The sequence below is a fragment of the Onychostoma macrolepis genome, chromosome 02 (genome assembly GCF_012432095.1).
Source record: "Onychostoma macrolepis isolate SWU-2019 chromosome 02, ASM1243209v1, whole genome shotgun sequence".
Taxonomy (NCBI): Eukaryota; Metazoa; Chordata; class Actinopteri; order Cypriniformes; family Cyprinidae; genus Onychostoma; species Onychostoma macrolepis.
Genome location: NC_081156.1, coordinates 34,962,310 through 34,985,527, shown reverse-complemented (window position 1 = coordinate 34,985,527; position 23,218 = coordinate 34,962,310). Strand labels below are relative to the sequence as shown.

Here is a 23,218-nt window from a genome sequence, read left to right as displayed (position 1 = left end):
CCAAACAGCAGCGTGAGCACTGAGCAGCAGATAGACGGAGACAGAGACTCGAGACAGCGCCAGTGTGTGTTCTCTCTCTCTCTCTCACACACACACATGCACGCGAGCGAACCAGAGCTCTCTCTGGAAGAGCATCTCTGATCGTGCGCGCAAGGAGGAGAGAGTGTGTGTCGGCGTTTCTGATGCCAGAGAGGTAAACACAGACACACAGACACACACACACACACACACACACACACTCGGGTTTGAGGACACGTATGGACGCGTTCGTGTGACTTATGGACAGACGCGAGGAGGAGACGGCGAGCAGGAGACAGATGAGGACGGAGCCGTCACACTCCAGACCTGGGTGAGTGAACTTAACACAACACACACTCACTCACTGTCTCTCTCTCACACACACGCGCGCGCGGGAACAGGTGAACCCTGGAGCCGTGCAACCTGTGGAGCGCGTGGGCTGCGAACGCTGAGCTTATGCAACATTAGTTGGAGGTTTTGCTTTTGCGCGTCGCTTTCGTCCTGGATGTTGAGGAGCATTGAAAGTTTAGTTTGGATGAAGTGAGCGGCGCACATCCTGCACTGAAAAAAAATAATTTTCTTACTTAGTATTTTTGTCTTGTTTTCTAGTATAAATATCATTCTTGAATCAGATGCATTTACTTGACAGGTAAAATTACATAAGATTAAGTCTTGTTTTCTATTTTTTTTAAAATATCTAAATTTAGTTAGTTAGTTTTTGCTTAAAATGAGCAAAAATATCTAAGAAAAGTAATTTTAATTCAGTGGCTAAACAAGATTATTTTCTTACCCCATTGGCAGACATTTTTGCTCATTTTAAGCAAAAACTATCAATAATTTTTTTTTAGAAAACAATACTTTTAAGTTATTTTACCTGTCAAGTAAATGCACCTTGATTCAAGAATGTTTAGATGTTTGTACTAGAAAACAAGACATAAATACTAAGTAAGAAAATCATTTTATTTTGCAGTGTGACTGTGTGAGATGCTGTTCAGTCGTGCATTATGGCTTTTTAGTTTGACACACTGTATTGACGAGGCTTTTTGAAGGCTTGAGCTCCAGGGACTCGTGTTCCTGCGTTTATAGTCTCAATATCTATCTCTCTTTCTGTCCTGTCTGCCGTTCCACCATCTTTATTGTAGTTCTGAATAGAAATGCACTTGTTTTAAAGACGAGCGTGCCAGTGAATGTGTTTAAAATAGTTTTCTTAATGTTTGTATCACACATTGACTCAATTGGCTTATTTTGAAAAAATCTGATTTCTAGAAATCTGAATAAAAGCAAGACAGAATGTCGTCACTCACATTTCATGACCAGATTGTGTCGAATCGAAATTAATTTGCATACAAGCTTGTGTACATGTCAATGCGGTGATGTCAACAAATAAGCATTGTTTTTGCACTGATTTGAAAAGAGTAAAGATAAGAGGCATTTGCGTCATATAAACAGGTTGACTCACTTGGCATAACCTGATTAAGGAAAATTCAGATTTCTAAATAACCGAATAAAAGCAAATGCATGCTACAAGACAGAAGGTTGTTGCTTGGCGCATGTTTCATGACCAGATTGTATCGACTCAAAATGAATTTTCACACAAACTTGTGTAAATGGCAATGCATTGACAACAACAAATAATGTGGAGGAAGGGTTTTGCAACATTTTGCACTGATTTGCCAAGAATAATAAAAGATAAACACCAGTTGTATCAGGTTGACTCAATTAGCATGACCAGATAAAGAAAAATTAATGTTCCTAGAAATCTGAACAAGAGAAAACACACACTACAAGACAGAAGGTCATCGCCATTTGCATATTTTAAGACCAGATTGTATTGTTTAAAAATTAATATGTGTACATGGCAATGCATTGATATCAAGAGCTTTGCCTCATTTTTGTACTGATTTGCAAACAATAAAAGGTAAAGTATATCAAAATGAAATAAAGATCGAATAAATAAATATAAAAAAGATAAAAAGTGCCTGAAAATATGAAAATGAGTCTTGTAGTGTGTGTTCTGCATAAGTTGTATTAATCAGTTCGGTGTCTTGCAAACCTTTATCTCTTCATATTTATGCACCAGTGGTGTGTGTTAGACTTCTGAAATGACCCTCTCTGCTTTTTTTGTTTTTTTTTAGTCCAGTATATGTACACTGTAAAAAAAATTCCGTAAAATTTACAGTAAAAAAAACGACAGCTGTGGTTGCCAGAATTCTACCTTAAGAAGAAAATCTTCTAAATTAAGAAGAAACATAGTTATTTCAAAGAAAAAACATCAAATTCTAACAAAATATGAAATGCAATGCATGCAATTCTGGGAACGTCAGTTTACGTTTTTTCCCTGTAAATTTTACAGGAACTTACCGTTAACCGTTTAACAGGTTTTTTACTGTAGCATATTCACAGATTTTTACCGTTAAAATCACAGTCATTTTTTACAGTGTGTATTAATAATTTATTCAAATATTCATACATAGTTGACAGATTTAAGGCAGCAACGTGTATTTAGTCCGTCCATTTCCTTTGTGATTAATCGGTGAAACTGGATTTCAAGCATTTGCACTGATTTGTACTGTAAAGCTGGTTTGAAGCTATTTGTATTGTATAAATCACTAGGCCCTATATAAATAAAATTAACTTGACGTTATAGAAAGATAATTGGCCACTCGTAGCACAATGAGGCACTGCTTCCTCTCTGGTATATCTCCATTCCTCCTTCACATTCACAGCATGATTTAAGATGTCTATGAGTGGAGTACACAATGAGCTCGGTCTGAAACTTCAGAAAAATGAGTGCTTTAAACACTATTCAGTCTCATATTTCATAATATTTCTTTTTGTACTGTTGATTAATTTTTGAGCCGCTGCTTTACCGCCTCCTCTGAGAAAACACCCCCAAATGAAAGTAATTATGAGTGATATGAAACACCCCAGACGTATGTTTAATTGCTCTGAAATTTGTGTTTCGGAGTTTGGAAGATCTTGGTAAACTTTCAGTTAGATATCAGCTTTGTCTCAAATGTTTTCCCTAAAACTCCTCAGGAGAAATAAAACCAGACTCAAATGAGTCAGTAGTTGTTATTCAGAAGGAGTAGCTGCTCTGATCATTTGATGAGAAATGTTTGTGTTCATATTGAGATATTACAGACTTTGAGATGTTAAGCTCTGTGTGAGATATTGTTGAGAGAAACTCTATAGAGGAGATGCATATTAAGGTTGTGCAATGAATCGTATTATTCTCATCATGGTTACTATTTCCGCTTCTCTTGATTTATTAAGCATACTCGCCAGCAGGTTATTTATCCTGAAAATGTTTCATTTTAATTAAAATTTGGCATCTTGCATTGGTGTGAAGCTTCCAAAAGATTTCAAGATTGTGGTTGCCAGATTTCAAGAGTTTTATTCCCCCAGAGCTTTTTTCATAAGTTGATACATTTTCTGCCCAGTGGTTTACTTTCTTTTCGCACTCGCTCTCTCTACATTACGCAAAAAACACTGACCTGAAAAAAAAACAAAAACAAAAAAAAAACCTTTGTAAGGAGTTCACCAATCTCTTGAGATATTTTTTGCTTTAAGTTTGATTGCAACATATAGTCATTGCTGTTAGTAGTGTTCACCGTTCACCAATTTTCTGTAAAGCTGCTTTGCAACGATTTGCATCATGAAAAGCGCTATACAAATTAACTTGAATTTAATTGAATATTCTGCTCAAATAAAAGTGTATAAGTGCAGTGCAGTCTGTTTTCGGTCATGCAGTTGTTTGCAGCAATTAAGAGTGCCTTTACATGAAAATGATATACTAAAAACTGAAAATTTGTTTCTTTGCATTTTTAAATTTTGCAATAATCCCTGTTCGCACATATCCAGCAAAAATGACTAAAAACACTATTGTGGTTGTCAAGTACTGACTGTTGTACAAGACTGAACATGTAATACACATGCGCATGGCACTTTCCCAAATTAGAGTTTTTGAAGGTTACACAGAAGAAATAGTACAGTTTTTCAAAGTTTGCATTTTTTTTTTTTTTTTGCAAATAACTTAAAAGGCTGTATTATGCATGCCAGGCCAGTAGTAAACACTACGTGAACACAAGACGCATGCACACGAAGAGTTCAGATGCAAACGCTTCTAAATGCCGCTTGAAATTTCTTTTAAAATGAGCATTTTTATCAGGCTCCTATGTGTAGGTTCAGTAATTTCACTTTAATGGCAATGAATAGGTTCTTTTCATTGCCTTTAAAGTGAAATAACTGAACATTATTGAAATTTTAAACACAAATTTGCGTTTTTGTAGTTTAAATTTGTAGTTTACATGGAGATGATAATGGTATTGTTTTCAAAAACGTGCACTTTGAAAGGCATTTTAGAGCCCCAAAAACACTGTTGTTGTGTAAATTAGCTGCTGAAACGCTTAATAAGTTTTCCGTTTTTAGTTGAAAATGAAGTCATGTCACCGTTTTCACGAATTTGTGTTTTTGTAGTTTACACAGAAATGATAACAGCAGCGTTTTCAAAAAAACTTTAAAAATGGTTTCCGAAAGTTTGCGTTTTCAGGCCTTGAAAAAATGCCATTGTTGTTTAAATGAATGGCCAAAACGCATATAAAGTAAAAGCCTTCTTAATTTGTGCTTATGTGAAAGTGCAATAATTCTGATGAAATGTCATTTAATTTTTAATTTTTTTAAATTAATTAATTAATTTTTTTTTTACAATAATCTTGATTATATTTTTGAGCAAAATAATCATGCATATGAGATAACTGGAGTCTGACTAGAGCAGCTCTCTATTCTAGCATTCTGGATTTAAGTTGCATGAATGTGAATGATGCATGCAATGCTAGGTTTAGGAACATGGCTTTCGATATGTGTGCACTTTATGCAAAAAATTGCAATCAATGCTGCTACACAGAAATATGTGCATTTATGTTCTGTGCATTGAAATCATGCAAACACAGTCTGTGAGATATGAGCTTATGCATGTGTATGTGTGCATGCACTGCATGTTATCTGCCTCTCCCCCGTTCACAAGCCGGGCCATTATAACGGAAAGTGCTTTTGACAGGCGCGTTATCGTGTTGCCCAGGGCAATGAGGGTTTTAAACAGGCTACAATCTCAAACCGCGAGAAAGATGGGGGAAGGAGAGATAGAAAGAGAAATCCAGCTATAATAATATACATGGCATGCATGTTAGCATCAGTCTGTTTCCGTTTCCATTTGAAGGTGAATCAGACAGGCTTGTTCGTTCACACTGGCCAGTTAATTTATGCCGTAATCAAGCAAAACACCAAAGGAATCGAACAAAATCATCTTGATTGGCTGAATGAGCCGGTCCACCGGGTCGACTATTATGATTAAAACTAGTGAATTAGAATAAATGCACATTGTTTGTGCTGATTAGACAGCAGAGGATTTTCTGTAGGATGCTTGCTTTTGATTAAGTGCTCATTTGCATACGTAAGGCGTATGTTGAATTTTAAATTAGCTGTGTTATCTACTATTGCGCATACTTCAACAAACATTCCTTTAGCTTAAACGACACCATCACTGATTCCTTAAATAAGTGAAAAGATGCCGTTTGCATGTTTAATGTTGTGCATCTTGTCCATTTCTGATGTGTTTCCGGTCTGGGCGTCGTAAAACGGAAAGGCAGTGTTCCTGCATCCAACAGTTCGCCCGTTTGGCATCAGTGCTAATGAACATTTCCTCTAATGAACCCAAAGCGGCGCTGCCATCTGTTTTTACGGTTTGATTTTGTAGCGTGATGAGAAACGGAAGGCGCTTGACAGAGATACAAAGTAGCAACAGGAAATGTTTGCTATTTCATATGTTTTTGGTAGTTTCCTCTTTCATTAGTGGTGTGTTGATGCATAATTAGAGAACACAATAGTGTTTTTATTTGGCGTGTTTCTTTAAATGCTCTCAGAGGAAGATTTAGTTGCTCAGAGGTTGCTCGTTTAAAGCTCAGGGAACTTAATGGAGTTCTTAGTTAAGATTGTCCTAAAATTCCTCAGGAGAAATAAAGCAGACTCAAATGAGACAATAGTTCATAAAATAAGAGTATAGTGCTATAAAATTAATAGAGAGAGCTGCTCAGATCATTTGAGATCATCGTCGAGAGAAATGTTTGAGTTTGTATTGAATGCTTTTGATTGCAGTCTTCAGTAGCTTGGCAGATCTGAGCACAGTTTGAGACCTTCTTGAGATCTTGTGAGAACACATGAGTTCGTTTTTGCTCTAGAACAAGGAATCCTAAACTGTTTTTGTCAACCAAACCTATTTGAGCTAAAATTCCCCACGATATTTCAGTAATTTAACAACACATTCACATGTTAATATTTCTCTAATGCCAGTTATTGTCAGATAACATGCATGTAATCTGACAATAACCTGAGCGGGTTTCGAACCGTGGTCTCCGGCGTGGGAGGCGGGCGCTCTAACAAGGAGCGTCAGTCGTTAGAGCGCCACTTGAGATCGGGGAGTGAGGTTTTTACCTGCACAGCACTTACCCGCTGGCCTCTGCTACACTCACCCCCCTAAACCTCACTCCCATCCGGGTCACGGCACCAATGTCGCGGTCCTACTCGCCCCGCTCCGAGCGTTATCTACTATAACGCACAGCACAGCACTTACCCGCCTCTGCTACACAAACAAATAAAATATTTTATTTTTTTAAATAATATTTATACAATATTTATTTATTTTTTGTTATGAGTTAATTTATTTTCAAATTATTTATTGTAATTTTCCATTTTATGATTTTATTTTTTTATTTACTCAATTTAGCAACACATTTACATTTATATTTCTCTAATGTCAGTTGTTGTCAGATGACACGCATGTAAACAAATAAAATAATATTTATACATTTAGTTTTTAAATTATTTTAAAAACTAATTATTTTAAAATTATTCATTTTAATTTTCCAATTACTAATTTTTATTATAATTTTTTTATTTATTTATGAACTTCAGTTTGGAAAACACCGATCTAGAAGAATCAATTGAGATTGCATTTTTTTTCCTATTTGTATGCGATCTGCCTTTTTATTTTCGTAGTAAAAGGTTCACAAAGATGCATATGATAATACAGGAATTGCTGTGAGTTTTATGTATATTTATAGAAACTGCATGTACAACAGTGAGATTCTGTAGCTGCAGTGTTAAACAGCACCTCTGACACCCTCGTCCCATTAGAATTCATGGCAGAATAATAGAACAGACATGTAGAATTATGAGATTTCTATTATAAGACAGAGACTGTCTGATATCTGACTGATGAGACAAAGACCTGCTTTATGAATCATAAGTCATTTTGAAAAAACTCAGGCTAATAGACCATGAGAGGAGTATTAGCACGTTTCGTTTAAAAGTGCACTCAGTCATTGAAATGAAATGCATATTACTTTTTGGCATGTAGAGATCACACGATCACTTGAATATTACTCAATTAATCTCTGGCACTTTTGCTCACAAGTAAATTAATCATGTGTAGCAAAATATGCCATTTTTACATTCTAAATGTGATTCTAAATGTTGGCTCAGAAATGGTTTTGGAGCCAGTGCAATATTTCTTAATGAAATTATTACTTGTATTCATCAAGGGTGCATCAAAAGTGACAGTAAAGACATTTATAATGTTACAAAAAATTCTATTTGAAATAAATGCCATTCTTTTGATCTTTCTATTCATCTGTGAATCCTGAAAAATAAAATGTATCACGGTTTCCACATAAATATTGTGCAGCACAACTGTTTTCAACATTGATAATAATCATAAATGTTTGTTTAGCAGCAAATCAGCATATTAGAATGATTTCTGAAGATCATGTGACACTGAAGACTGGAGTAATGATGCTGAAAATACAGCTGCGCATCACAGAAATAAATTACATTTTAAAATATATTTACATAGAAAAGAGCTATTTTGAATTCTAAAAATATTTCACAATTTTAGTGTATTTACTGTATTTTTAATCCAATAAATGCAGCCTTGGAGCGCAGAAGAGACTTCTTTCAAAAACATTTATAAACTGACCCCAAACCTTTGTATTTTACAGATCTCCCTGCTTTAAAGGAAAGTTTTTTCCACTTTTGCTCAACACAGCAGACATGAATGATGAACAAAGAGCAAGACCGATTTATTACTGAAGGCTAAATTGAATTGCAATCATATCAGTGTAGCCTAAAGCTTCTTAACTTCATTAAGGAGATAGATACGCACGTCCGTTTAACAGAGAAAATTCAACAGGTTTCCCACTCAACCCAAAGACAAATATAAACTGACCTTGTGGGTGAAAACTGTAATCATCGTTCATCTCTTCTGGACATTGCAGAGGGCGGCTGTACTTGTTTATGAGATAATTACATCAGTGATTCGTTTAAGTGCTGAGGAAATTCTCACAAGAGTCCTCGTGTTGCTCTGAGCTAATTATGACGGCAGCGTCAAAAGTTTGACCGTGAGATCCGGTTTGGATCTGTCACTTTGTTTCTGTTTTCATGAGTTACATGAGCTTGTTTGGAAATTCAGAACTGAATTGAGAAAGCTATATGAATTAAAGCTCAATTCCTGAGTTTAAATTGAATTCGATTTGAGGTAGAAAACAGGAATCTTAATTGCAGGACTGTAAATAACTATAGATGGATGGATGGATGGATGGATGGATGGATGGATGGATGGATAGATAGAATGATGGGTAGATAGATAGATTGATAGATAGATAGATAGAAGGACAGAAAGATGGATGGATGGATGGATAAATAGATGGATAAATGGATAGAATGATGGATGGATAGAGCAATAGATGGATGAATGGATGGATAGAATGAAAGATGGATCAATAGAATGTTGGACAGATGATAGAACAATAGATGAATAAATGGATAGAACGATCGTTGGATGGATAAATGGATAGACCGAACAATGGATGATGGATGGATAGATGATATAACAATGGATGGATGATAAAACAATGGATGGATAAATAATATAGATAGAATGATGGATATACAGTAGATGGATGGATGGATAGAAAGATGGATGGATGGATAGACGATAGAACGATGGATAGATAAATGAATAGAATGATGGATGGATAGATAGAAAGATGGATGGATGGAACAATGGATAAACTTCAATTCCCAGAATGCATTGCCTGTGTTGAATTTCTTTAAATTACAATTCAGGAAGTAAATTCAGTAATTCCTGTTCAGATTTAAACGTGTCCAGTTCAAATTCCAAGCCCTGAATGGAAGCCGATCGTTGAGTTCTGTGTGTGGTCCTGATGTAGTGAAAGCTGCTCTCTAAACCTCATCTGAACCTGATTCAGATCAAACATGCATCTCACATTTCCTCACATTTGATGCACAGAATCCAATGCCTTTCTCCATTAAATCATTCCCTGCACAATTATTACATCTATTTAAAGATGCATTTGACAGATGAAGTTTCTTTGCATGTTCTTAGAGATTCTGTGTCTCCATCTTTATTTGACCCTCTAACTCTAGCACTCTCTATTCTAATTCTGTTCTTTAAAAAAAAAAGAACCTTTTAGACTTGCACTCTATTCATTTAACTGCTTGTTTTCTTTAAAAAAAAAACAACTAACACTAGCTTCTCTAATCTTTTTGTATTCTATCTATCTGTTTTCTTTTTATTTATTATACAATTAACAAAAGCAGAAAGGCCTCTAACACTAGCTCGCCTTATTCTTTTTCTATTCTATTTATTATATAATAAACAAACAAAAAACCCTTGCTACGTGTCTTGCGTTAGACTAACTGAGACTTGTCATAGCACTTGCGTATCATCTTTTGTTGATTTCGATTGCTTCTATTGTCCTCATTTGTAATTCGCTTTGGATAAAAGCGTCTGCTAAATGATTAAATGTAAATGTAATGTAAATTTATTAGACGTTAGGGGTTTTTTATATTCTGAAACGGATGTGAGGCGTAAATGACCCTCTTTCTGTGCTCAGCCGTAAATCTGAACACAATCTCACACTGCCTTATGACTCTTATCAATATTGCATTTTAATTAACGATTTACAGATCAAACGGGCAGCTGCTGTGCGGAACTCAATCGATGCAGAGGAAATTACAGACCCGTGTTCACGTTATGGCTTGAATCCAGGGTTTATGTCTGAAAGATTTATTAAATTGATTAAAGTTTGATTACTGCCCTAAAATAGCTCGGCCGGTATTAGAATGGCTGGTATTTTGGTCTCGTATCAAAATGACTTTCTGTTCTTTCATGAAGCTGGTCAGAAAATGTCTGGTATGTCGATGTTTTTGGATGCTGTGATTGTTTTGATTGTAAATATGGCGTCTGGTGGTGATGATGTTTTTGTGTGCATTACTGTGCATGATTGTGGCTGTTTAGAAGGATATGTGTATTATTTCTGTAATGTGCAGTACGCACACTTCCTTTTAATTAAATGTGATGAGGTCATGTGACAGATTTGTTGCATAATGTAGTTTCACAAACAATTTTCCAAAAATTACATTATCTTAATCCTGCTAATTTGCAACAAAAAAAGGCATAATATTACCTAGTTTGACGGTGTTGAGTTTATAAAATTAATAACTTTTCATCAGTTTTTTCACAAAGAATGAAGGTTTATCTGTCTGTCTGTCTATCTTTGTGTATGTATGTACAGTATGTACCAGCTTTAATGCACTTATCAAAGTAACAAAAGCAGTCAAAAAGTTTCATTTTTAATTTAATCAAGTTTAATTATGCATAGTTAAATGGAAGCTTGTCTCCATTATGGGATTAAAAAATGAAACGGTAATTGCAACTTTCATCTTTTTTCTATTATTTTTTTCCCCAGCAATTCTGTGATTAAATTTGTGAATTTTAGATTAAATCTCAAAACTCATTAACAAAAAACATTACGAGAAAAAAGAATTGTGAGAGGAAAAAGACACACACATCTTTTTTTATTTCGATGTGGAAAAAACCCCAGAAGATGTGAACTCAGAATTCTGAGGGAAAAAAGACGCGGAAAGCGGAGGAACAGACGAACCGATTCAACTGAGTGAGTCATTTACTCTGGAACCGCTCCGATTGATTCAAACTCGTGACTTCGATCATTCAGTTCAAGCGATTCACTAGAAAAAAAAACGGATCAAAAGAGCAAATTTCGACATCGCCTTTAATGATTTTAAAAAGCACGTACAGTGATGGGTGAAACGGAGCTTTTCGAAACTCCCAATCAGTTAAACCACTGCATCCCAAAATGATTCACTGTTTCAAAGCGCTCCAGTCGGATCGCGAATCATTTGATTCGGATTGGGTCTTAAAATCGCATATAGCGAATCATTTGATTCAGATCGGGACTTCGAACGCATCTTTTTTTACAATGTTTTTTTTTTTTATTAATCTCTATAAAACATCAAATCATTAAGATAATACAGTTATAAAAACAAAACAAAGAATAAAGAAACAAAGTATACACACATACAAATCCCTTAAGGAAATTAACCATAGTTTTAAACTTTTAAACTTTAACCGCACAAATGGCTGTAAAAGCAAAAATGCAATGAAATGCATCTTATTTAGTGAGAAAGTGCGATGTGCTCCAGCAAAACTGACACTGTTTTTGGAATCAGCAGCATTAAATTAGTAAGCTTTGGATTTTATTCAGTAAATATGCTGCAGGGTGGAGTTTTAAGCAGAATGCAGTGCACTAGTAGGCTATTCATTGCTAACTTACTGCCACTATCAGTTTCTTGTTGGCCCAGGTGGACCAATCAATTTCATTAATTGGACAATTAAGCATTGAGAATGTCTATCCTCGGCTGCCCTGCAGTTTCATCAATAACAGTGTGCAGTTTATTTGAAAGACAGTAAATGTGTGTTGTATACGAACGGCTGCAGGGCTCATATGAAGTGCATACTGTAAATGCTTGTGTGTGTTTAAAGCAATATTCTGGCTAGCTTTCATCTTAATTTCTATGTGCCGCATCTGTCGTCTGCTGTCGTTTCCAATATCCAGTAATATCCGAAATCCAATAATAGTGAACGTTTAGCAAGTGTGGGGAAATAATGAAAATCTATTTCAAATTTGAAACTCTCACACTTTTATAAGCATAACATTTTCATTTATGCATTTGACAGACATTTGTGTAGGACTCAATTTGGGGGAAAACTGTTTTTTTGTTTGTTTGTTTTTTTCTCATAAAAATTGTGATTACAGATTTAAAATGTGATTTTAAAAAATGAAAAATAATAATAGTAAATATTACTATTATTATTATTATTAAAAAATATAAAAACATTATGTAAAAATAAATATTACTGTTATTTTCAAATTATTTATTGTAATTTTCCATTTTATGATTTTAATTTTTTTATTAACTCAATTTAGCAACGCTAAACAATTGTCAGATGACACGCATGTAAACAAATAAAATATTTTATTTTTAAAATAATATTTATACATTTAAATATTTTAACCATTTAGTTAGTTAATTTTAATTAATCATTTTAATTTTCCAATTACTAATTTTAATTTTTTTTGAAAATGAGTATTATATTATATATAATTATAATTTACATCACAGCTGTTAAATTACCTGTGTTTGTCTTAATTTATTCATTTTCAAATTTAAACCATCAAACATTTATTTTGATTGGAGCCACATGAGCTTCTCTTCCTACAAAAAATATTCAGCAGTTTTCAACATTGATAATAATCAGAAATGTTTCTTGAGCAGCAAATCAGCATATTAGAATGATTTCTGAAGACTGGAGTAATGATGCTGAAAATTCAGCTGCGCATCACAGAAATATATTACAGTTTAACAGGTATTTTACAGTATTTTAGATTAAATAAATGCAGGCTTGATAAGCAGAAGAGACTCTGCACATACTGTGTTCTCTGCAGCTCTTGCTGGTGAAAGCAGATGGTGATATTTTAACAGTCATTGTTTGACTCATTAATCTCTGTCACTCAAAGTGGGTGTGAAACATTTTGTCACGAATGTTTCTGACTTTCTGAAGCACTCCTTATGAATCTCTGCTGCGCTCTGAGAAATGCAAATGAGGGTCAAACTCTCAACTACAAGCTCGGTGTGTGTGTGTGTTGCACATGTTGCAACGGTGAGCGATTTTGTGCCGTTTTGACAGAGATTCATCAAAGACAGTGCCATATAGTGAATTACTATGGCAACAGGAGTGTTGGGTGTAATGAAAGGCGACTGGCACAGAGTCGCTGGCGCCGCTCCGTCATACAGACTCATGTTCTGCGAGACACACTGTTACCTGCCAGCGTCAAACACTGCTGTCATACTGTGATGTCAAGCCTTTCTCGTTCACTGTGACATCAGTCAGTATGCAGTGAGGCTCTGGCTCGTCCATGATACCTGAGTTAACTATGGTATGTATTTTATACCTGCGACATAAAAAAGTGCAATATTTGAAGGGATTACAACTGAAAATGATTTTTTTTTATAAACCTGTATGATTTATTTTCTTCTGCAAAGCACAATGGATATATAGTATAGTAAATTTATATACAGTGTGTGTGTGTATATATATATATATATATATATATATATATATATATATATGTATGTATGATGTATTTGCTTATATATTTAACTAATGTTGCATATATAAGCATACATGAGACATGAAATACATTTATTTTTTCATGCAACATGTGAAATACAACTTAAAATACTCCTCAAAATGGCAAACCTATTAAAATATGAAATGAAATGCACCTTAAAACAATATAAAATAAATCAATATATGAAATAATTAAGTGCATGATGAAATCTTGCAATAAATTAAAGTGCAAAAAATGTAAGAATAAATAATAAATGTATTTTCATGCAACATGAAAAAAATATGTGAAATACATTTATTTGTTTTATATTATTTTAAGGTGTATTTCTTTTTTGTATCAAAAAATAACTGAATACAAAATGACATGTTGGAATGAGTACAATGAGTAATTTAGGCATGAAATGCATTTATTTTATTTTCCATCACGTTTTCCTCCCTTTAACCCATTCTGTGAAGTTTTTGACCTGCAGATGCTTTCATATCTTCATATCCCTCGAGGCAGTGACGGTTTTCGTTTCAAGGCGTTTTTCATGTTACACGAATAAATACATTTCGGATCCAATTCATTCATCTGTACTCACTTTTCATTAGGTTTATGTTTATTGATTCCAACATTTCATTATATTTTCAATTGTTTTGTGTTATATTGATTTGTTTTATATTGTTTCCTTCAGTTTATTTCAAGGCGTTTTTCATGATTTTTTTTTTTTTCATTTTTAAGGTATATTTTAGGTGGTATTTCAGTGCTTTTTTTAATGTTAAATGAAAAATAAATGCATGTATTGCATGTCTTATTTATTGCATATATTGTACTTTTATTTATTGCAGCATTCCATGACATATTTAATAATTGGATTATTTATTTAATTTAGTCTGTAAATCATTCCAGACAGCATTGACTTTCATTGTATGTTCCATGGAAGACAGAAAGTCACACAGGTTTGGAATAAAGTGTACAGTTGAGGTCAAAAGTTTACATACCCCTTTCAGAATCTGTAAAATGTTAATTATTTGACCAAAATAAGAGGGATCATACAAAATGCATGTTATTGCTTATTTAGTACTGACCTGAATAAGATATTTCACATAAAAGATGTTTACAGTCCACAAGAGAAAATATTTTAATTTATAAAAATGACACCGTTCAAAAGTTTACATCCCCTTGATTCTTAACACTGTTGTTCCCTGAATGATCCACAGCTGTGTTGTTGTTGTTTTTTTGTTTAGTGATAGTTGTTCATGAGTCCCTTGTTTGTCTTGAACAGTTAAACTGCCTGCTGTTCTTCAGAAAAATCCTTCAGCTCCCACACATTCTTTGGTTTTCCAGCATTTTTGTGTATTTGAACCCTTTCCAACAATAACTGTATGATTTTTAGATCCATCTTTTCACACTGAGGACAACTGAGGGACTCATATGCAACTATTACAGAAGCTTTAAACGCTCACTGATGCTCCAGAAGGAAAAACCTTGCATTAAGAGCCGGGGCGTGAAAACTTTTGAACAGAATGGAGATGTGTACATTTTTCCGTATTTTGCCTAAATATCATATTTTTTCATTTAGTACTGCCCTTCAGAGGCTACAGAAGATAGTTACATGTTTCCCAGAAGACAAAATAAGTTAAATTTACCCTGATCTTCAAATTCAAAAAGTTTTCACCCCCGGGTGAAATATCTTATTCAGGTCAGTACTAAATAAGCAATAACATGCATTTTGTATGATCTCTCTAATTTTGGTAAAATAATTAACATTTTGCAGATTCTGAATGGGGGATGTAAACTTTTGACCTCAGCTGTAGGCCTATATGTTTGTAGGATTTTTCTCTTTAATGCACATTATAGAGAAAAGATCTCTTAAAGGCAGAATGTTTTGTACATTTACACTCGTGAGACGAGCCCAGAGTATCTCAGAGAGAGACGCTGAGGTCTGTGGATTTTTATGATCACATTATAGGAGGAGATGAGGTGCTGGAGAGAACAGAGACACACAGACTCAGCTGGACCGACCGTCTGCTTCATTCTGCTGGAAAACAGCACATCCTTACACACACACACACACACACACACACACACACACACACACACTCGGTCTGAATCTACAGCAGATCTAGATGCCATACTAATACAATACAGTCACAAAAGGTGAGATGTGTTATTGAGTTCGTTTGTTTTTCTCTGGTGCATCTTGTGATGAATTTGCAATAATTTTGCTGGTGATATAAAATCAAGCAACATTGTCAATATTACAATCAGTTTCATGTGCTTTCATTTGGCTGCTAATTTTCCTAATGAGTGTGACATTAGACTAGTTTCATGATCCTTAATTGTTTTGTGATGTTAGAGTTGGAAAATGATTCATTTCATGAGTCAGTTCAAACTGTCCGTTTCAGTGAATCGATTCAAAATGAAAAATATTTGCAGAAGTCTGCTCACAAAGGCTGCATTTATTTGATTAAAAACACAGTACAAATTGTAAAATATTATTACAATGTAAAACAGCTGTTTTCTATGTGAATATCTGTTAAGCTGTATTTTCAGCATCATTACTGCAGTCTTCAGTGTCACATGATCTTCAGAAATCATTTTAATATGCTGATTTGCTGCTCAAGAAACATTTCTGATTATTATCAATGTTGAAAACAGTCGTGCTGCACAATATTTTGTGGAAACCGTGATGCATTTTATTTTTCAGGATTCACAGATGAAAAGAAAGTTCAAAGAACAGCATTTATTAAAAATAGAAACCTTTTGTAACATTAGAAATATCTTTACTTTCACTTTTGATCAATTTAATGCATCCTTAATGAATGAATTATTATTTTATTTTTATTTTTTTTAACCTTACCCCAAACTTGTGGATGTGGTAGTGTTGATATGATTTCTGAAGGATCATGTGACACTGAAGACTGGAGTATTAATGCAGAAAATTCAGCATCGCATCACAATAATAAATGAATTTTTACAATATATTCACACTGAAAGCCTGTTTTTCAAATTTTAATAATATTTCATAATATTACTGTTTTTACTGTATTTTATTTATTAAATAAATGCAGCCTTAATGAGCAAAAGAGACTTTTTTTAGAAAACATTTCACAGCAGATGTAGTGGTGAACACGCAGACAGTCAGTATTGTTTGACTTTGTGATCCTGCAGATACAGAATTAGATTCAGTTTATATGTGGTCATTGAATACTTTTGAGATGAAAGTTTATTCTTCAACAATGACAAATGAGTCTCCAGCTCACATCCTCCCACAAACCTCCGGTTAACCTGCGGCTCGTCCTCATCACCTGTGCAGGGTAAATGCACAGAGAAGTACCGCAGTAAAACACACAGAGCGATGCTGAGGGCAGATGTGACGCTCTCTGCGTTAAAATAGCACCATGAACAGACTCCATGTTCAATAATTTTTGAGAGACAAAGCGCTGAATTATTCATTGTGAACCATCGGCATGCGTGAAGGGGACAAATACGCCGAATCAGAGCTCGGTTTTGAGTCCCATCATAAATTCATGACTCACAGATGAAGGAGAAGAGGATCTGGAGCAGCCTGGCGTTTCCCTGGGAAAGAGAAGAGTGACACATTAAAGACGGAGAACGAGCCGCAGTAGCACTCATACAGATTCAGAAAACCCACCAAACAAACAGGCTTTCTTAAAGGGACAGTTCACACTGACATACAAACTCACTTCAGCCTGTTCCTCTCACAAAACCATTGTCCGGCTTCACAGTACGTTAAACCTAACTAAAACCAAAGCCATAAAAAACCTTCCGTTACTTGAAATAAAAAAATATATATTTCAGCATTTCATTATATTTTCAATTGTTTTGTGATATATTGATTTTCACTGTATTTAACTTGTTACATTTAAACATTCGGATTCCTATAGTTTTCAGAGCAGATGAATACTGATATATATAATATATATATATATTATAATACACAAAAAAATAATAATTGAATACAAATACCCTGGAAGAAAAATACTCCTCAAAATGGCAAACCTAATAAAATGTGAAATGAAATACACCTTGAAATAATTTAATGCATGATGAAATTTTGCAATAAATGAAAATGCAAAAAATGTAAGAATGAATAAATAAACACATAAGTATATTTTTATGCAACATGCAAAAAGATGTGAAATACACCTAAAAATGAAATGCACCTTAAAATAATATAAAACAAATAAATGCATCACAATTTTGGAAAGAGTACAATGAATAATTATAAATTAGGCATGAAATGCATTTATTTTGTTCTCCATCACCTTTTGTTCATCCTCCCTTTAACTCGTTCCGTGAAGTTTGTTTGATTACAGATTCTTTCATATCTTCATATCCCTCGACGCAGTGACAGTTTTCATTTCAAGGCATATATCATGTCATATTTCATTTTTCATGTAACATAAATAAATACATTTCACATCCAATTTATTTATCTGTACTCACTTTTCATTAGGTTTGTTTATTGATTTTCAACATTTCATTATATTTTCAGTTGTTTTGTGATATATTGATTTGTTTTATATTTTGTTTGTATGTATATTTCGGAGTAAAACCATAAAAAAAACTTCCATAACGAAATAAAAACAACTTTCAACTGAAATAAAATATTAAAAATGTAACCTTATTTCAGCTACAACGTTCCTCATTTTCATTTAGTTAACTAGATGTACTAAAATAACTAAAACTATTAATTAATTAATTGAAAAATAGACATAAAGAAAACAAAAAATAATATAAACACACAACAGATCTAAAAGTTTTCCTAAAATAATTTTTCTAATTAAAAAAATAATCATTTGAATCCAAATAAAAAAAATTAATACAAAAGCATCATAAACCTGAGGTCAATGCATAAAGTAATAAATGCATACAAACAGATGAATGAATAAACACATCAGTGAGAAATTGTGTAAATAAGTTATTGTGTATGACGGAACTAAAAATTTATAATAAAAATAGACATTCACAAAAAAAAAAAAAAAAAACTAATAAAAATTGCAAAAAAGAGACCTAAAATTAAAATGAAAATTTAAATTAAATTAAAATTTAAAATATGATTAAAAACCATAATATTATATCAGTGATACTAAAATAACACTGTTTGTTATTTTACAAGAAAATACTATTTCAGTCTTTCCGCTCCAAAATTTCACACGTTTTACTTTTTGTGAAATTTGCCAGTAGTTTCTAAGTGAAAATCATTTTAAAGTAAATCAACATTTTTTTTCAGTGCAGATGTGTTGAATACTGAGATGTTGGTCAGATGTGAGTTATTGTGAAGCGAGGCCGCTGCAGATGTGAGTGAGTCTTTGACTGCTTTAATGCACAGTCGAGCACATGATGCAGCTCAATTGTGTTTCAGAAACGAACGCTTCATCCATGCAGAAGTGTGTCCTCTGCACACACAGTTTGTCCCGCAACTCTGTCCTCTGTCTGTATTTGGCTCTCTGACTGATGTGCTGTTACTCGAGTAGTTTGTGTGCATGCATCTCTGTTGTACGCCTGATGACTCTATTAGACTAAAGAGGCGCCGGCGTTATTTACCCAAACTCTGCCTTTATTTAAAGTGTCGGCACGCTTAAATATTTATGAGTGTTTATTCAAAGAAATAGCTTTGGGAGTCCCTGCATCTCTGTTGGGTTTGGTCTGATGAAGAAGCGTCTGTGTTGCACATGTAATGCATATGCCTTGAATAATAGAACAAAGCCAGCGCTGGCGTTCTGTCTGTCACCTCCAGAGGCAGAGCCGGTTTCATCGCAGCTGTGAAGGATTTCTGAGATTGGAAAGGATCGCAAACTTATTCCGGCTCTAATGGAATTGGGCTGTGCATTTGAATCCCAAACTCACACATACCTGCCGTAACCAGGTGTGTGTTTCATAGGAGTTTGAACAAGAACCTTTGGCAGGGTGATTATATTTAATCAGAACCATATATTAAACATTTTTGTTATTGCAGCTGGTCGCCAAGACGTTTCTCATTTTATTTTAGTTTAAGGTGGAGTGCTAAAATAACTAAAACTAAACTAAAAATATAATTGAAAAATAACACAATGCAAAATATAAAATTCTAAAACTGTAATTGGAAATGTATCGCAATACTAAAATAATGCATACAAACAGATGAATGAATATCACAGTAAATAATTGCACATTAGGTGCATGCATTTATTTGATCAAAAATACTGTAAAAACTAATGAAGTATTATTACAATTTCAAATAACTGTATTCTATCTGAATATATTTGAAAATGTGATTTATTCCTAGAAACCTTGAAAACGTTTGGGGTCTATAAGATCCTGACAAAGTACAGATTCAATTGTAATCAAAAGTGAAAGTAAAGACATTGTTATACAAGATTTCTATTTCAAATGAATGCTGTTCTTTTAAACTTTCTATTCATCTGTGAATCCTGAAAAATAAAATGTGTTTCCACAAAACACATGATTTCATGATTTCTGAAGATCATGTGACACTGAAGACTGGAGTAATGATGCTGAAAATACAGCTGTGCATCACAGAAATAAATTACAGTTTAACTGATATTCACATAGAAAACAGATATTATAAATTGTAATAATATTTCACTATTTTTTACAGTATATTTGATCCAATAAATGCAGCCTTGGTGAGCAGAAGAGACTTCTTTAACAAAAACATTGAAAAATCGTAATTACTCCGAACTTTTGACCGGTACTGAATGAATATTCATATCTGTACACATAAAGCATCCTCTGAAAATCTAAAGTCCATCGTTCTTGAAATACGAGGCTGTTTTAAAGGATTGAGTCTTGTATTACATAACGACAGCATCTCTCAGTTCTGTCGTCTCATGCAAAATTCAGAGGCTGATAAATACAATTAGCACGTCCTGTTTTATCATGGTGTCATTTCGGAGATCTTTTTGAACATGATATCTTCATCAGCAGCGTGATTTCGTCAGGAGTGAAGGTGTCGTCTCGAGTGATGGAGGAGGAATTGATTCAGAAGTGACGGCAGCTGTGTGGTTTTGTGGTGAGAGTTTGACGCCGTGTGTTTGTAAACTCCGGCCGGATTCAGGCATGAATATCTGTCTGTCTCTTCATCATAGTGTGTGTAACTCTCTGTCGTTTCAGCCCGGCGCGATCAATCACTCTCAACATTTCATAGCGCCGTACAGTTGCTCTGCTGCAGAACTAAACCAGCAGGACCTTCTGCAACCATTTGATGCGTTTGGCAGGTGCTTCTGTGCTGTTTACTGACTTTATAGTGTTTTTATAATAGCGTTTTGTTCTAGACCGATTTAAAATCGGTTTCTTAATCAGTCCTTTTGTCTTGTTTCAGAGTAAAAAAATATCTAAACCTGCTTAAAACAAAAGGATAAGCAAAGTTGTAAAAATGTAAAGTATATCTTGAATTTAGATTTTTCTTTCTTGTTTATTTATGATACAGTGGAATTATGGAATTTTCATTTTTAAGTACATTTATAATTTGAAGGATTTTTAGTTGTTATTACTGTAAACCATCACAAAAGTACTGATTAAAAATGATTTGAGTGTACTGTGGTGCTCTGATGAATATCATAGTTACTAAATTATTGCCATAATTATGCACAATGGTGAATGATGCAATCCAGAGATTTCCACACATTTTTGTCAGAGATAAAACATTTGTTATATCTTGATTTTTTTTTCTTTTAAAATAATTTATTTAAATTTTAAATTTTGATTATATATATATATATATATTTTTTTTTTTTTTTTTTAATAATTTGTTAATTTTATGTTTTGTATTTAGTTAATTTTAGCAAGTGTTTTTATTTTAACATTTGTTCTAATTTTACATTATGACATTTAATTTTTAGTAAGTTTTATGTTGTTTAGTTTTTATTTGATGGTTGTAAAAAGCTCATTTATTAAAATTTTTAGTAGGTATTTAATATTTTAAAAGAATAATTTTAATATTTTTTTATTTGAATACATTCTTAGTAAGTGTTTTATTTTAAAGTAATGTATTATTAGTTTTATTAATTTTATTTGTTATTAATAATATTAATTGTATATTTTTAAGTAATTTTTTGTAAGTTTCTTTTTTTTTTTAGAATAATTTCTTTTGATTTGCCATTTTCATGATTTGATTCAGTATTAGCTCACAAACCGTACAGGAAAGCCTGATGTTATTAATTAATCTGGGTTTAGTCACTTATGAGAAAATAGCACTACTGTCTTTAATACTCAAACACTACAACCTATCCATATATATATATATATGGATAGGTTGTAGTGTTTGAGTATATATATATATATATATGCTTCCTGCTGATGCTGAGCTTGTATTGTTTCATTAAGAGACGAACGGTTTTATTTCTCTGGTTCTTCTGCTGGACTCTCAGCGGGTCATGCTTTCATTCCTGTCTCTCCATCTTTCACTCTCTCTGTTTCTCATCCTGCTCCTCTCATCTCTCGCTCGATCTGCTCATTTTCTCTTCCGTCTTTCAATCAGTCCATCTCTCTTTCAGCATATTTCTCTTTATGAGTTCTGTGCTGAGCAGTAAATTAGCTTTGGCAGATGCATTGTTGTTTCCTCGGAGCTGCCCGATGACAATCGCAGTGCTGTCGTCTTTAACCCAGTCAAATGAATCGCATTATTATGCTTCCCGTCTGTTTTGTTCTTGGCCTTGAGCTTCATACATTTCTGTGATTTTCATGGACTGCATTCACACAGCAGCAGAAGACGCCTGTCAGTCCTACTTCAAGATGTCAAATACAGTTATGTTGAATGGAAGCTTGTTTCCACCATAGAATAAAAAATATATAAAAAATGTAATTGCAACCTTTTTTGCAACCTTTAATATAAATTCAGAATTGAGAGTCAGATATAAACTTGCAATTCTGAGGGGGAAAAAGTCAGAATAGCGATGTATAAACTCAGAATTATTGTTTTTTTGACAGCCGATGCTGATATCTTAGAGAGCAGCTGTTGGCCGATATAAAGGTTTGTGAAATTAAATGTTCATTCGACATTCAAAGATTTGTTTAAATGATATAAATGCATATTTGCTGAATGCTGACAGTAAACCAGAAATAATTATAATGTTTGCCTTTCTAATACTATAAAAGCAATCACTTTAATAGTATTTGTAAAGCTTTTAATTCCTTTGTTTAACATTCTGATTATTAGACAGACTTCTATCCCTATTAGCGAGAAAATTGTTAAACAGCGATAGTAAACAATGAAGAGTAACGTCAAAATAAAAGTCCCACTTCAAACACATTGGCCAAACAGAAAATCTTTTCAGCCAATGCCGATATTTCCAAAAATGTCAAATATCGGCCGATATATCGGTATTGATGATATATCGGTCTACCATTACTCAGAATTGCGAGATGTAAACTCAGGTTTGTGAGTCAAAACTGCAAGATATACAAGATATATCGCCAGATATAAACTCTGAATTTTGAGATATAAAATCGGCATTGCGCGATATAAGAAAAAAAAAAAAGTCAGAATTGCTAGAACAAAGAATTCCAATTTTTTTTAAGGAAGTAAGTCAGAATTGTGAGACATAATCTCGCAGTTGCTAAAAAAGTTGCAATTACCCTTTTTTATTATCTTGTGACAGAAAAAAAAAGCTTCCATTATA

The 23,218-nt window shown here is 33.6% G+C and overlaps 1 protein-coding gene across 1 annotated transcript in view; it reads left to right on the top strand.

Moving 5' to 3' along the window:
• The window catches only part of LOC131552230 (leucine-rich repeat and immunoglobulin-like domain-containing nogo receptor-interacting protein 3), a 69,808-nt gene continuing 46,590 nt past the window's right edge, over positions 1–23,218 (top strand). Inside the window, 1 exon segment of the mRNA XM_058795864.1 lies at positions 1–349. The gene's annotated coding sequence lies outside the window, so the exon portion shown is untranslated.